This window comes from Cebus imitator, unplaced genomic scaffold (assembly GCF_001604975.1).
Source record: "Cebus imitator isolate Cc_AM_T3 unplaced genomic scaffold, Cebus_imitator-1.0 Scaffold23, whole genome shotgun sequence".
NCBI classification, from domain to species: domain Eukaryota; kingdom Metazoa; phylum Chordata; class Mammalia; order Primates; family Cebidae; genus Cebus; species Cebus imitator.
This window is the reverse complement of record NW_016107338.1, coordinates 6874608-6892395: the sequence shown is the minus strand read 5'-3', so window position 1 is coordinate 6892395 and position 17788 is coordinate 6874608. Positions and strand designations below refer to the sequence as shown.

The following is a 17788-nucleotide window of genomic DNA, read 5'->3' as shown; positions in this document are numbered from 1 at the left end:
GTTTCTCTTCCTCGGGGCCAAAGCTGCTGAGCCAAGGAGTTTTTCTTTCTGTCCAGGTGCCATACACCATTTAAGTTCTTTTCAACGTTCCTTGGATTTTAAAACTACTTGCACTACATATATGTATGTAAAGAATATATATTATATTCTCTTTCTCTCTTTCTTTCTTTCTTTCTTTCTTTCTTTCTTTCTTTCTTTCTTTCTTTCTTTCTTTCTTTCTTTCTTTCTTTCTTTCTTTCTTTCAGATGGAGCCTCACTCTGCTGCCCAGGCTGGAGTGCAGTGGCACCATCTCAGCTCACTGTAACCTCTGCCTTTTGGGTTCAAGAGATTCTCCTGCCTCAGCCTTCGAAGCAGCTGAGATTACAGATTGTGCCACCATACATGGCCAATTTTTGTATTTTTAGTAGAGACTGGCTTCACCATGTTGCCCAGGCTGGTCTTGTCTTGAACCCCTGACCTCAAGTGATCCGCCCATCTCTGCCTCCCAAAGCACTAGGATTACAGGTGTGAGCCCAATGTACCTGGCCAACATATGTATAGTTAGAAAATCTTCTGCAGCTCCTTTATTCTATAGAGAGAGCACTGTGATGTGAATACAGTGTCAATAATAACTACTATTTTTGCCCTTTTTGTACAAACCAATAATTGCGAGTTTTAGCTTTTATTTTTGTTCTCTTTGAGCTCAATTAAAAGTACTTTTGCCTTTCAGGAGCCACTATTACAATTCATTTGAAGTGCTGGGTGAATTAAAGAAAATCATATGCCTCCAAATTTTAGATGAACTTTTGGATTTGCCATAACAATATTACTTTAAAAGACTCTTCCCCGCCGACCCACTTCTTCCAGGTCTCACTTTCACAGCAATTTAGCCTTGCCTCAGAATTGTTACATTATGGGCAAATGGTTTGGTTGTGACACAGGATCGTTTTCAGAAAAGCAGCAGACAGTGTCTAGAAGCGGGGAAAAAAAGGTCTTTATTGAGAAGGTCAAAAGGGACATAAAGGCAAAAACTGACTTTCACCGAAACAGAACTGGAGACCAGGCCTCCAGTGTCCTTTTTGTAATTCACTGCTTGTTTCCAGGCCCCATGATAGAATTCTTCCATAACAGACAGAGGACTTTGTTAAATTGTAAATGAGTATTACTTCAAGCACTCTGTGGAAATATATCCTCCCCCTATAGCCCATACATTATTTCTGCTTAGTTATAGTGGCTCACATTTCCCGTAACTATCAGAGAGAACTTAATTCAACTCACACCACATCACTTTACAATTGTGCAGCTCTCTTAATCAACCTTTGTATCAGCCACGAATGTGCAGTATGACCTAATTTGAAAATGTCTCAAAGTGCTGACTCAAACTGTTAGTGAATAAAGGCTAGTCATTACCATTATGACACTAATGTGATGCAAAATAAAATTGAGTTGCATCAGCTGAACATTAGTTTGCAAAAATATTAGTGATTGAATCCATTTTCTGTTCATATTTTATTTATATTTATATATGTGTACATATATACATATGCATATATTTATTTTTTGTTTGAAACAGGCTTGCGACAAAATTTTTAAGGGCAGAGGAAGGAAGCCACATTTGAACACTGGAAAAAGACACTGGGTTAAATGCTGATCATATGTCTATCGTGATCTCTTCTCTATAAGATGAAGACATGTTGCTGAAATCTTATGAGGACATTTATATGCACATAAGCAACAGCATATGAAAATTATCTAGTCCTGTACTTTGGTGCTAGATTCCAAGGTTTCTAAGAGCCCTGCCACTTCTTACTACATATTACTCAAAAATTCTGACTTTGTATTTACAAATAACAAAGATTTGAGATTTATTTCTTTCATGGGCCTTCTTTCCTTTTTCCTTACTTGAAAAAAAATTACTTTGAAGACAGAAATACCTTTAATAAACACCATCATTAGTTACTTATGAACAAAAGAAAGTGAGACATAAAACCAGACATTCTTTAGCCTCATCCCTACTGATGATACTTTGTGGACAGCAACATCAATGATCTTTTTCTTACAGAATTCAGATGGTTTGGAGGAAAAACTCATGGGCTTATTTAATACCTACGCATCCTAAAACTGGTATTGGCTTCAAATTCTAAGCTGATAAGTAGTTATTGAAAATAAATCAGCAGGAACCTCTCTTAAATTAGAGAAATTTCCTAATAGTAAATAAGAAACTCCACCCTGTATCTCATTTTGGATCTCCAGAATTCTGAAAATTCTGAACATAAAAGTGATGTATTAGTGATTAAATACTTCTGATTTTATTTCTTTAATGGTTCTAACAAACTTAGCACACAAATACAAAAGAGATACATTGTCTTTTAAAATTGTCGAGGACAAGAAGTTTTGGCTATCAAGAAAGTATTTGACCTGCTTTCAATTGAGAGAGTATATGTCTTCATAATATATCACTGTAAGTGATCAGTAGAGAATACAGCTAAAGTAAAATGCTGGCAAGCTCTGTTCATTCACTTTTTAGAAAAACAAGTAAAACCTTCCAGCAAGATGTGTAGAAATTTTCTACTATGTAATAACTTTCATATTTGAATCCATTTTACATTGTGTAATATGTGGCTTAGGCTGTTTTTATGACCTGTGCTTTATTTCTACATTAAGACAATCCACATTTCAAAAAAGGAAAAGTTTGAATAATTTCAAAGTGAACTTGCCAAAACCAGCATTCGGAAGCATGGGTGCTCACACACACAAACACAAGGAAACTTCCCATTTACCTAAAAACGGGGCTTACCCTTTTTAGCTAAAATACAATCATTCTTATTTTTAGGTTACCGTGAGAAAAGGTATGTGGCTGTGATTCCTGCAAATGGATTGCCAGTCTCTTAACAGTTCATCATTCTTAAATGATGGAAGTATAGCAGCACTCTTCTGAGAAACATCTCTTCTGTAGATTTTACTTTGTCCACGCCAGGACAAAGTGTGTGCTAAGTTGGAATAATTCTGAGATGGGAGATACTTCCATGACTGTCCTTGGACTACCAAGGAGCTGGCATTCCTCTTTAGAAGATGAGGAGAGAATATTCCCTGACCTCTTAATTGATGATTTACTGTGCTTTTCCCTGGGACCACAACCGATGATCTGTAAGCTTGTTGAATTTTGAGGCAAATACTAAATATAATCAATATATAAAAATATTAAAAAAAGGAGAGAAAAAAATGCAATGAAAATTTATGACCTTAACATTCCTTCAGGGTCAAGCAATTTATCAAATTCTCTCACTTTCTGGTTTCAATTACATAGCTATTGTGGAAGGAACTTATTTTAGCAGGTTCATTTGCCTCAGTGGGGAATACAGGACTTTGGCCTAATGCTTCACCTTTAGTGCAGGCCATTTGAGCCTTAGAACAAATACCAATCATCACTCTTTGGGAAAAAAGAATCTGCATCGGCGTGGCCTATTGGAATGGAGTTTCTGTCAAGGTAAACGGTTGTCGGCAATGACTGTGGTAGAGTGGCGATAAATCCCATTTTATTGCTGAAAAATTCCAGCTTCTCTCCATGCCTGACAGCTCCCCACATTCTCATACCCATTTGGGCAATTTCTGCACTATGTCCATCTGGTTCTCATTACCTCTCAACCTGCCTGCGTCTGATCCAGAAAAAGAGCAGGTCAGAAATGGGGCTGGGTTGCGGGGGGGTGGGGGGGAGCAGGAAGAAACCAAGGTGATGAACAAAACAGAAAGCAGGGGGGTGGCCCGTGGGGTTCAGGGAAGAGTTGAGGTTGGGCAGAGTGGGGATTCCAGCTAAGGCTCTGAGTGGTTTTGAGAAGGGGCCATGTAGATTATTCAAAAGGATCATGACACAGCTGGAGCCAGAAGCCAGAGAAACTTGTATCTTTAGACCCAGACATTAAAAAGACACCTGTTTTAAGGTGAAAGAGAGAGAAAGGAGAGAGAGAGAATGTGGTAGGTAGGGGAGGGAGAGGAGGAATCTCTAATAAGGGCACTGCCGGCTGGATTATCAGAGTAGAGGACCTGTTCTAGAAAGGCTTGGAGCACCATATACACAGTTGGCAGGCTTCTAAATATGCAGATCAAACTCTGCTGGAGATTCGATTTTGGTTCAAAAACATATGTTTTTGAGGACAAAGAAAACTCTTGGCTCTCCAACCTTATTGTCTCCATTCATCTTTCAAAGAAGAATAATATTTAAAAACTAACTTGTCTTAATTAGGGCATTTAGAATGACAGGACTAGCATTGAGTTATTTGGGAATCCATAACCCTACATATAATCACTTTTGGAAGGGAGTGCATTTATGCCTTTAAAAAGTTGGCCTCATTTTCTGAAGCTGAAATCCTTTTGATCATAATTACTTCTGACCTAAAATTGCCCAAGTCACCATACAATGCCATGCTGGGACAAAAATGAAATATGTATTGTAAGTATCTGATAACAGATATAAACTATCAGCCAACTTAAATAGTATCAAAAGTTAAACTAGGATGAAACTATACAATTATATATTTCTGAATATGAAATTTACTCATTAGTATTATTATTTTGATGCAGTAGGTGGGGCCATTGTAATAAATACTAAAATAAGAGGGGTTAAAGTATATTGAAGTAAAAAAAGATCTGAGAGCTTTGCATAAAAATTAGAATCAGATGAATGATTGCATAGATGTAGTTATTTCACCACCTGTTTTGAAGTCAGATTTTGTATGCAAATGTCTTAAAACCAGGTATGATTGTGTATTCTTAAATACGTTGGAGAGCTGTGGGATTATTATGATTTGTAGACAGAATCTCTTGTGTTAGATGTGTTTGGATGAACATATTGGATGGTCTCTTAGTGCCTTCTGATCACAGGGGTCCAGAGTGCATTTCAGGTCCTCAAAATGGACATTTTCGACAGTCAGAACCCCCAGTACTGCATTATCTGTTTTTCATTGGTTGAATTCCAATATCAAAATTATGTTAAATTTTAGTTGCTGAGCCAGGCCCTTTAGATAAGAAACTGACTTCCAATACTGGGATTTAATTTCTAAATTTTCAAGTCATGAATGCTCAAAGGAGATTTTTATGAAATGTACCTGAAATGGAAAATGAACCCCATATAGGCATTTAAATTGATAAATTGTTGCTAAAAAATTTAAATTAAAATGACAAGATAATTTGGACTGACGTACATTAGAAATCATCAAAAATGACGTTTGCTAGCTTTAAAATGAATACTCTAATCAACAAATAAAATTCTAAAACAGACGTTTTCACATGGACATATTAAAAGGCATAAACCTTTAGCGAGGGTCACATATCTATTAAAATGGTCTTGATTTTAATGGTGTCTCTAATTTGCAAAGTAATTTCATCTTCTTAGCCAAGAAGAATCCTGCTTGAACTTTACTTTTCTAGGCTGTACATATATCAGAGAAACGTGATCATTTAAATTCTAAAGGATGTTTGTTTCTTTTAATAGCATAGCAGAGAATTAATGGCATGGGGGAGGGGAATGTGACAACTTAACTTGATGCTTGATAGCTGTTTACTTATGAATGTGTGCCACAGATTTCAGTGTCTGTAAAAGAAGGGGAAATAAAGAAACCGATGGCTTTTAGGGAACTTAAGACACGTGGAAGAAAGTGCTTAGAAGGCTATTGAAATATTTACAAAACAAATCATTTACATTAACTTTCTTATATGTAGGACCCCGAGTGCCCATGAAAAGATAGAACCAATTCTGGCTATGAGAAGTATTTCAGCATCAAAATGGTTAATAGTATTATAGCTTCAAAAGAGCCTATTGGCTCACCCTCAAGGATGCCCTGCAGTTGTTGTTAAAGTCATCAGATGAAGCTAGCCTTCTCAGCTAGCCTTTAGATTTGTCTGCTAACAGTAAAAATACTATAATAAATCGGTAACATATGTTGCCAGGCAAGGAAAAGTGATTTAAATAAAGAGACTGGGAGACCCAAACCAAGTACAATGTGAAAAGAATTTAACTTTCAATCTATTTGCTGGCTAATTACCATTTGAAAAGTAATTTGAAAGTGTTACTGTTATTTGCTGATATTCTTCCTCATTTTTCTTTTTTTCCTCTTCAGATTGCATTCTTACCCAAATACTCTTCGTGATGGCCTGCTTTGCGGCTTTGGGGTAAGTCCCAGTTTTCCACAACCTTAAGAAAAAAAAATGCATAACATAAAAGATGTCAGAAAGACTTATGTGTCCTGATATTCGTGGTCTGTGAAATATACATGGGTTTGTTGCTGGGGGTGGGAGGGATTATGAAATAAAAATAAGGGGTTTGTTTCTGCAAGGATCAAAAGTGTGCGAAAGTGTGCATATGTAAACGAGGCTCCCATCAGGAAAACCACCTCTGGAATGGAAATGACAAAGCTTGGAACACACACAATCAATTATTTTCACCAGCATTTAAAATACAGAAAACAAAATCTGCTTTGGGAATTGACTGAATATTTTATTTAGCTTTTTTATTGAGACATCCTTTGAAAAATGGTACAATATAAATAGTTTTACAAAGCAACAATATAATCAATCTCTAAACTAGAATATAAATCAAGGATTTCATTAGCTGCTGGTAGCCAGTTTAAATTGTAGTCTTGCCCATAATGTCTATCTATCTATGTATGTCCATGTTATATTAAAAACCTTTAAATGGCTTTGTAATATCAGCTACATCTAGCTATTATAATAATTAATGGTACTGTTTTATAAATCAATACATGTATTCTTGATAAATTCATATCCAGTTAATGGTGTAATTTAAATAAAAAATTAATATAATAAAGGACATACAGAAACAGGCAGGAAATCTTTAAAGGTTAAGAGCCAAATTTGTCTAAATTCATTTTTAACCTGTTTTGGAAAAGTTTATATTTAAAATCAGCTGAGACTTACCTAGTTGCTGTAAAACTAATCTTGCCATTTCTGGTGGTATCTAGTATTAAATTTGTAAGATGTTTTTTGACTGTTGTTTTAATTACATAGTTAAAATACTGTGGAATATTTTACTGTCATTGTACTATTTTGTGACTATTGAGTATTCTTTAGAACAAAACAAACTGAAAACCTCATACCAGTAATTCATTTTTAATACACAAATGCATGTAAATGCTTTATTTTTTGAAAATCTCCAGATCTATGTATACATTTAGGGGGGAAAAGGGCTGATTAGGTCAATAAATTTGCATGTGTAAGAGCCGAGCATTTTCACTGCTTTCACTGAGTGAACATTCCAAGAATTTTAGAAAGAAAAGAAAAATGCATGGAAGGGTCCGAAATGTGTTTTAACGCTGCACCCGGGTACAGAAACATTCTACCAAATGATGAGTGTATTATTGTTCTAATTTAAAGAATACATACCAAAGACATATAACAAGATTTAGAAAAACAACCGAAGGTTGTATGTTATCAAATACAATATCAAATCTTTCCAAATAAAATTTCATTCGGTTTATAAGAGTAAGCATTTTACAAAAAATATCTTTCAAAATTATGCAGACCAGTCTGCCCTGCCATCCGCCTTGACATGGTGCAGAAATGTTCCTTTAATCCACTGAGGTTTTTCTGACATTTTTCTTAACATTGCTGAGCCTTATTTAGAGCACCAAAGGAGGCGTGTGCAGTTTCCTTTGACACTGATGGGTGTTTCAAAATGTTACACGAGAGAGAGCGGTGAGAAAAAAAGAAAGAAAAGATTTGCTGCCAGTCACTTCATCAGTAGAGCTACACAAGCAATTACTATTTGTTAAAAGTTTACATTTCAAATGAAGCTAAATTTTAAAGAAGGCTCATCCTTTTAGGACTGGTGCTTGGAAGACAGAAGAAGAGAATACACATTAGTGATTACATGTTAAAGTGCACTCAAGTACTGGAACCATTTAAAATGTATTGTGTTTTTAGTAGAAACCTGCAGCAAAACCACTCCTAAGAGGCTTAATTTAGGTTTTATAGGAGGAACATAAAAAAGACCAGGTTACAGCAACATGCTGAAATATGGGGTACATTTTAAATATCTTCATTTAAAAACGTATGTTTATTTCCCCTCCTGGGATCACTAACGTGCATCTCCGCAGAGAAAGCAAGGACATGCATTCTTAAAAATTATCTGTTAAAGGGATCACATTCCAAGACAGGTTTGAGCATTTTTATTACTACAGATAACCTCTTAATTATGTCACTGCCTTCCACTTGTTAATCAGGGACATTCAACATAGTTAACCATAGAGTGGTTGCCTTTAGAAGAATACATTATTATTAAGGATTAGAAACACATTTTATTCCTATAATCATATTGCATTTAGCACTGCTAAAACCATACTTAACCTGCTTTAAATACATAACACCTATGAAAGAGTCTAGATGCCTATAACAATGTTGTTCATTACTTCAAACTGTGCAGTCCATGAAAAGCTTCAAGAGAGATCTTTTTACTCTTCCTGTGTCCCCCCTCCACCTCCCCCATGTCCCACGCAATTCCTATTTGAATTGATTTTAGGTTTCTTGTGTAGCCACCAGCAACTGAGATACTCAGGTACTCTTTGAGAGACCAAGGTGTAAGTGAAGTAAATAAAATCATGTTTCCCTGTTGCTTTATCAACCCTCCTAGGTAGTTTTTCTGCCAGCCAACCAGAGCTGTTAAGACCCACACAATTATGCAATAGTGACTTCTTTGGAGGTTCTCTAATCAGATAATGGCTGGCATTAGGAGGCGAGGGCCCAAGGCAATGTTGCTGGGTTGTCATTACACTGTGGTTGGTCATTACTTGTCTAGTAGAGACCAATAAACAGCTGATTACTATCCTATATGGAGCCAATATTTTACATTTATCCTAGTTATTTTTTCCTTTTCAAGTTCTTATAACAGGAAGTATTTGTCAAGAAGATCTATGAGTAATAGCCTCCCAGGCACCTTAAAAATAAGAATTTTCCTACCATGAAATGATGCCTTTTGTGGAAAGGTGAGAATGATTCTAGTTTTTACAGTAGCAAAGGTTTGATTTGTTTCAAGTCTATTTCGTTCAGACAGGGACACTCCTGACACCATCCCTGCTGCTCCCTGTCCCTTTGACAGGTTCACAGGCTGCAACTAAGGGATTTTAAAATGCAAATGTTTATATTAATATTTGCACTCTGGCAATAACAGACCCATTTTGCTTCCTCTGTAAGCCTGTGATAATTGATGCTTTATAACTGGAACTATGTTTCATTTATCTCTTTACCCATTAAGATAGTGTATAGATAAAAGGTAATTTATGGAAAGGAACCAACCATTTGAAATAATAATCCCAAATCCAACTAAATAATCTTTTAAAGCTGTAAGAGTCAGAGATGGAGATTTCTAAACTTTTAAAGAAAACTTGATTGCAAACGGGTAACTTGTGCATTTTTGAATGCTTATTGAATTTGAACGTCTGTGTGGGCCAAAAGAGAACCAGAGGGACAAATGGAAGTCAGGAAAGAAAAGGTGTGAATTTTAGATGTGTTTTAAATTAATGTATTTAATGACATATTAGACATATTACAATTTTATAGACTTTCTCTTTACGCTTGAATATAATTTTTTACTAGCTGATGCAAACTGCAAAATAGCGTGTCTCCTAAGGTGCCCTTCCTTCCCTGGGATCCTCATCATAGAATGAACAGAGGTACATCAATAAGAACTGGACCTTGATTTCACAACCTCATATAAAGCCAGGCAATTCTTGAGCCAAACAAACAAAGGGGGTGTAAGCGATTTCATTTATTTTGATAATCCTCCTCTTGCACAGGAGCATTTTGCTGTCTTTGTCAAAGTGAATGACAACAATTTGGCCAACTCTCTCTGAGCTGCACTCAACAGTGACAGGCAAATTATCAGAGGCCCTGCACTTCTTATTATCAGAGGAGAAGCCATCAGGGGGACGCATGGAGGATACCTCTCCCTTGTCACTATTTGTCAGCGGGACAAGGGCCACTGCTATGGGTAGCTGACAGGTAATTTCAACAATAACAATTACTCCTATTACTGGTGTCATAAACAATTCGCCCAAGGCATGACAATAGCAAAGCTTTATAATTCAATGCCATATAAATAAATGCCAGCAGGTAACAAGTAATTTAGCTCCAATCAAGCTTTCACCCCAGCATTAATATTGTTATTGCAAGAAAATGGAAAATTGAAAAAATTCAATATGTTAATGAATTAAGAGAGGTTCAAGGGCTCGACAAGAGGAGTTGGAAAAAGGAAACCAAAATTGTTGTAGTATCATATTTGGTGCCATCCTGGGGGCCAAACATCAGTATAATTACTTTAAGACAAGAAGGGGAACTGGAGTACCCTAGACCTCAGAGCAGGGGAAAATGTGACATGAGCTTTCAAAAAAATCCACCTAGCTCCAATTTCCGAAGAATATGAGAGGAAATATGAGAATGTATGTATAATGTAGCATTTCCCTGGCTTTCTTTTTCTACCTGAAATATTTCATATAAAGAAGAGGCACGAGTATCTAAGGAATGTTTCCATCTGTTTAAGAAAATCGTATCAGCACCTGCTTCCTTTACATGAAGTCTCATAATGAAACTATTTTAATAATCCTTTTTTATCAGGGGTGAAGGTAAAGCTGAAAGTCATCTTTGCTCTCCAGCTGTCCACCTTTTGGAAGTGGACTAGAGGATACAGTGTTATCTTCATATGTAAAACTTCCTGATCAAACCAATTTGCAATTTTAGTATTTGTCCGGCAAGACAATGTGCCATCACGGTGACAGCAGTAAAAGAATCTGAAAATCTCTAATTAGGAGAGCTGCACACCAATTAACGCATGTCAAATTTCACTTCATCAAGTGCCACTCTAATTTTCCCTCTAAAAATTAATGGATTTTTTTTCTTTTGGTATGTGTGTGTGTCCCCTTAAGGCAATGTTGATTCAAATCTGCTCAAGATGCAGTGTTGCACAGCTAAGCATCTTCTTGATTACAATCCGCCACACTTCTAACTGCGCTCATTCGCACTGCCACGGATACTTTGTCAACAGTCAAATTACACCACGCTGATAACAATGCATAATGGTGTTCCTCCTCCAGTCCCCTGTCAGGAGAGGGGCTTCATAAACATGTGATGTTTTCTTCTCAACTGTTTCTAAAGGAAGTTTATATGACCAGGTCCTCAGTCAGGCGTTAGTTTTTTAAATTAATTTGTTAATTTCAAATAAAGAAGAAGGAGCAAAATGATGGCATATGAAAATTCTTCACTGAAAAAAAAATCAGCGGAAGAATGAGGAATGGAGAATATCTGTGGCCAAAGTTTTGCTTAAACACTTTGTTCGGAGACATTTTCAAGAGCACAATTCTTGGTTAAATACCAGATTTTTTTTTCTTTACTTATGGTCTATAAACATTGGAAGCCTCTCTTGAACAGACTGTATTTAGATTGTGCTAGAAGTTTGTTTAACTGCCATATTTGCCAGAATCCTCAAAACATCACAGGACACAGAAGACAAATGACTTTTTTTTTTGTGGGGGAGGAATAAGGGGGTCAGGACTGTATATTCTGGTTAAATGTCGATTCACTTTTAACTATTTTTTATCCTAGTTGCTTGTTGCAGATTGGTGTGTCTGAGGCAATAGCACACGTGGGGAATATTTCTCACTGAAAAATGAAAGAAAGAAGTGCAGTCATTAGAAGATGATTTTACATTTTGTCTTTTTAGAGATTATTCAGATTTCTTATTTTTAAAAAACAATCAGATCGAGAACAAAAACAAGGAAATTAAACAAAATTTAAAATATATTCCCTTATAGATTCTTTAGGGAGTAGAGAATATCCACACGGGTTGACATCCCAGTTTTCTCAGCATGTATAAACATATTGTAATCATATTTATTCACTAAAAATTTAAATTCATGAGATGTACACTTCATTTTTTTTTAATTTGTAGGACAAATCCAGCTTCTTATTCACTGATGACTAACTCAAAAATATAAAAAAATATTTTTAGTTTCGTATTTCTGAATATTAAAAGTCTCTTCCTTTTCTTATGACCCCACCCTAGCATGTTCTTAAGTGGTCTATTTCAAACAAAAGAAAATGACATCCCCCTTTCAACTAACCAAACTGACTGGGGATTCACTAGAAGTTTTGCAATTAGAGTCACACAAATTTAATTATTTTCTTTTTTCCCAAACATCATTCTTAGAACTTTATAAATGTGGCAATACTGGCTTTACAGTTTCATGTGGCTTGTTTACAAATAAAGGTATTTTGATAAAACCAAGTTCTGTGTACCTTTGAAAAACAAAAATCTGGCACAATCTCACATTAAAACATTACAAAAGGATTGTAAAGGGAAATTTAAAGGGAGAAAACTTGATTATATAATGCAATCCAGCAGTAATCAATTTTACCTTCAATATCTTGCTTTTGTTTTCAAAATGCTAAATAAACAATACATAATGCATCCCTCATCAGCCAAACCATGGAGGCTCTGTGCTCAAATAACAGGAAACATATTCAATTTTCCTAACAGAAGACAGTTCATTAAGCTGTGCCACATCAAATAAAACTTTAATTTCTCCAGCATCAGAGTCGCAATGAAAGCAATTGAAGAAGATGAGCCATATGGTACTTCTATCAGCAAACACATATTGCTCATTCCCCCAAAGTTTTCTAATTCTGCTCCCCAGACCTGTGTAATATAGATAATGTGCTCCGAGAGCAGCAACCATGAGCTATCTAGTGTACACTTCTAATACTGTATTTAATGGGAAATAATGAATCATAAAAGCCTAGAGAAGACGGCTTTTGCTAACCTAAATCTCAGCTGTAATTTCATTGTTCTGTGCCTAAGATGCTGTTTGCCCTTTCCAAACAACAGCAGTTGAACATAATTATGCTGCTTCGAACCTGGGCTTGAAAAAGCATCCCTAATATAACCAAGTTTCTATTAACTCCTGAAATTCTGAATTTAATGATGCACTGATACAGACGTTGAGATAACCAAGCATGTGTCATTTTAAAATCCAAACAAGCATTTTTCTCCTTCTTCTCTTTGGTCATCCTGCTCAATGCTTTTATGCTTCCTCCTCCGCCCCTTGCTTGCATCCATCCCCCACCCCACACCCCACCCCATGCAACAGGAGTGGCATGATTAAAAATGAGGAGATTTTCTTGTTATTAGCAAATTTGACATTTGCCTGATGAAATGCACATAAAATGTGAAAGCTACACAGTACTCAGGAGAATGTCTCCCCTCCAATCCTCGCTACCAAGATGAAATAATTTAGGTAAAGGTAATGTAAAGGTCCTTGTACATCTCTTGCTGCAGAATGCTAGGGTTGTGTTATAAATGAAAGAACCAAATATTGCTGAGATTTTAGAGTGATCGTATTTTGATACACGTGAAGCACATAGTGTTTCTTCTCTTGCCTTAGCTGCTTTGACAATTCACCTAAATATAACACATATGCTCGAACGCAGCAATTTACGTGTCATGAGCCCAGCCTTTCTCTGGTTTAAGATCTTGGGTCTGGAGCTTTGTTCATTTTTAGGAAAAAATGTTGCCTTTTCCTCTAACTAGGTCAATAATTCCAGCTTTTCCATTTTTAAAGCTTATCAAATCAATATTTTACCAACATGATGCTAATTTAGAATACCATCAAATAACACCGTGGATACATATTGAAAACATATTTTAATGGTTTTGTTTGTTTTCGCATCATATGAACGAAGAACAATTAAATTAAAAAGAGACTTTTAAAAGTTAGAGATTGCCTTTTTAAAGCTTATTAAAATCAGCATGTTAACATGCCTGTCTCTGAATTAGCTCTCACACTTGATTGCCATCATTAAAACTAGTTGTTTGGGTGCTGCTCAAAGCCAATTCTTACTAGTTATTAACTTGAAATCTCTTTCCACTGAAATGTAAAAAAAAAAAAAAAAAAAATCATTCTCACTAGTGGAAGAAACAGTCACCAAAACATGAACTAGCACAGCAAGCCAGCAACATTAAACCACGAAAAGACCAACAGGTAAAATAACTACAGTAACATCTAAAACACACTCAGAAAAAAAAAATCACAACAACAACAAAGAAGCAGTCCATTGATTATATTTCATGAATGCCTTAAAACAAATGTTTAAACAGTTTTCTGAAACAGTGCAGAAAACCTCTGCATGCTCCACTGGGTTGCAATGACAATGGTCTATTGCAATGTAAAACACGCTGGAGGATAAAAAGGTGCTTTTTGTTACCATTTTATCAAAGCTGTTCATCTTCGAGCTGCAGGCAGCATTTTGCTGGAATTGCAGATATTTCTCTGTCCAGGCTCCTTTGTTTGTGCATCTCATTTGCATATATTTATCTCCAGCTGAGGGTGCGTTCTGCTCATTAAGGCCTCCCTTCACATTATTTCATAAGCCAGCTGCTGAGAGGGATTTCACCTGTGGTGACTGAGAAAAGAGGGGTGAAAAACTAAATTCTTCATAAAAAGGAAATCTTCTGAGTCTCTTCCCCTATAAATGGGCACCATTTGTGTTAAACAGCCTCTTGTCATGATAGATGCCTCCAGAGGTCAGGGGTTAAAGTTGATTTGAAGGTCAGCAGTAAAACAACAGACAAACCAGACGCCAAACTGGTTCCTTAGCTGTCGGTGGGAGCTGTGGTACAACCAGGTCTTGAACCTTTTTCAACCTCTAATAAAACAGGGGATGAATCTGAAGTGGATCAACCAGGCCCCTGAGGAAGCAGCACAGAAAAACACAAATAATATCAATATCAGGCAGCCACAGGGAAACAATGGGGCATTTCTCTGTGCTACATGCATGCTGCTATTGTTTCAAGGGCTGGGGAATTAATTCCACTTATTTATTTAAGGCGTGTCAACTCACTGCCTAAACCTGTTTCAGTGTCAAGATGAATAAAACTTTTATGGCTCATAAAATAGAGCCATTCATCTCAATGTTCTTTGTGGTGCTCTTTTTTTTTTTTTTTTTTCCTGGCATACTGAGCTAGGCCTCTGCTCTGAAATGGTTACATCTGAACCCACCGCTGCTACGATCCACACCATATTAGAGAAAAAAATTATTTCCCTGGCAAATGGATCTCCACAGAAATGATACAGGGAAGCATTTTAGCTACGATGTAATAGCTCCAAAAATCCTTCTAAATAGTCCGCATGCAGTTGCATCTGTTTTGAGCATGCATTATTTACAAAGCAGAAGTTTTACCATTTTAGAGGAAAAGTTCAAAAGAGATAGCAGTGAAGATATTAGTTTTCTGGAATACTCTGCCACGTATTTCATTTTACTTTAGAAATGCAACCTTGTTAGGATAGCTCTTTCCCATTCATCATTTTTTGCCCAAGTTTTTACTGTTCCGTAGTCAGCTTATAGTGGTGTAATAATCAAATGCCTTCTTTAACTCCACTGCTCAGAATTTTATGTTTGATTTTCAGCATAAAATGGCACACATAAATGGAAAAGAAAATGCATTTATGTGCTTTTCGTATTATAAATTTTTTTAAAGTTCAGTTATAGAATTAATTTTGCTTTTGATTTCCTGACAAATGGCTTTAATAATAATATAATACAAATAAACAGGTTAACATTTCTAAAGTGCCACACACAATGCAAAGCACATATATTTTTTCATGCAATTATTAGTAATAATTCAATCTAAGTCACACAGGTCCACATAGAATGGACTGTAATAACACTATTATTCACAACACATTTTAGTTGAAACAAAATGTTCCAGTCACACAATATCATCACTATAGCAGATCATTATAGTTTTAACAGGTGACATCATGGGAACACATTGCTTTATATTAAAATGAGTAAAAAGAAGCAATTTGATGATATTTCACTAATTTTCTAATCACAGCATCAGTCCTATATATTCCAGGTTTTTTGCTCTATTGCAATGTAAATTGATTGTGGAGGATTCACTTACTATCTTATCCTAGTTGCTTTGTTTTTTAGTTCTCTATTGAATATTGTTTTTTAGTTCTCTATTGAATCTTTACATATGATGCTGGATTATTTCTGATGTAGTCAGTTGGTAGGTAAGAGTTTTCCCTACAAACTCGAGTTTTTCCAGCAAGTAGATCATTTGAGAATGGCTCCAAATAAAAGTTGTGCTTTCACATTCTGCGGATACACAAACATTTAGCCCTGAGAAAGAGCGATTCATTTTGGGGTGCTAAGCACCGCTCACAATGTAAGTGCTTTTTATTTCTCATTGGAACTGGTGCATGCACCTTACAGATGGACCAGTTGCTTTACATACTGGTGGCCCATTTACAAAGCAGCTCTGTTTGAAAACAAATGCTTTCAAGTGGGCCACCAGGCTCTAAGAAAAATATTTAAATACATAATTGATTGGCTTTTGGTCATCAATGACAATGTGTTCTCATTTAAACATAGAGCAGGGGATTTTTCTTCTATAACCAATTACGTTTAAAAAATGCAATGAATCTTGTTTCACACAAGGAGCTTAACTTGTGGTTGGAGAAATTTTCCAACATACTAAATGTTGTTTATATTCTCATTTTGTAGACCCTTTGTCTTCCCAAAGCATTTTGTAACTCTCTCTGTAACTCACTTAATCGATTTTCTTTTCTGACCTTTCATACTAAATTCAACCACACCCACACCCCCAAACCCAGAACCTCCAAGTAACTAGACTAGAACAAAAATATACAATTTACTCTCTCCATATCTGTACCGACGTCTTTCGTTTTTCTTGTACTCTAATCTAATCGCTAATTCATAAGCTTTGGCCAAATAGTTAAAAATGTTAAGTGCTAGCAAAGTCTTTTACCTCCCCCTCAGATCTGTCTCTGTTTATGGAATGGGTCCCAGTTTCCTCCTCTTCTCCTTCAGCCCGGGGTCTTCAGGTCAGAACACTGTAAATACACACAGCCCTTGCTGGACCCATAAATCTGAGCAAAGGGCAGGCCTATATATTCAGATAAGCAGGGGCAGAGATAGGGGCATGAAAGGAGAGAGAAGTAGCGGAGTCTGAGGCTCTGCAGCCCTGTTCAGAGAACTGAACTCAACAGACCAAGAATCCTTAGTGTGGAAGAAAAAATTTTGCCTTGAAACATCTCCCCTTATTTCTAACGGATGAGGTTGGCACTGCTTCCTGTTCGTTTATTTTATTTTTTCCACATTGCTTATATTCACATCCTTACCAAATGTATTATCTTAGAGGCAATCAAATTAAACAATAAATTTAATTTATTTCCAATGTCTTTTTTTCTTAAGTGTGTTTGTGTTTTGACCTGTGTATATGTGTGTGTGTGTGTGTGTGTGTGTGTGTGTGAGATGTGAATTGAAGTCATTTTACCACTACAATTTTTCAATCTCAAAGTCTTTGACTGTATAACTGTATTGTTAGTTACCATACTGAATCCCCAAGAAAAATACATCTAACGGAGGAATGACAAATTGACAAATAAATGCTTACATATCCTTCAGTCTTCAAGGCTTCTATTTTATTCCTGGGTCCAAGTATTTTCTGTTGGATTTTCACTTCTTGAAATTTTCAGTGACTCCTGGAAAACCATCCTTCTTGAGGGATGTACCCATTCTGACCACTGATAATGTCACCATGGAAAATCCTGGGCAAGATGACCATGGCTGAAAAGGTCCTTTCTGTCACACTTGACAGAATCATTGCTGGTTCTTCTTTGGGTGGACTGAGTCACACCAGATTTGTCTGGGTCATTTCAGACTCCAGGAAAATGTGTCACTCAATTTGTTTCTGAGCAATGTTTTATATTTTATTGTATA

At 36.2% G+C, this 17788-nt stretch overlaps 1 long non-coding RNA gene across 1 annotated transcript in view; it reads left to right on the top strand.

The window, feature by feature from the left end:
- The first annotated feature begins 5839 nt into the window (after positions 1-5839).
- LOC119470129 overlaps positions 5840-17788 on the top strand; it is a 111080-nt gene continuing 99131 nt past the window's right edge. Inside the window, exon 1 of the long non-coding RNA XR_005199002.1 lies at positions 5840-6145. This is a non-coding gene — a long non-coding RNA (uncharacterized LOC119470129). The remainder of the gene's footprint in view (positions 6146-17788) is intronic.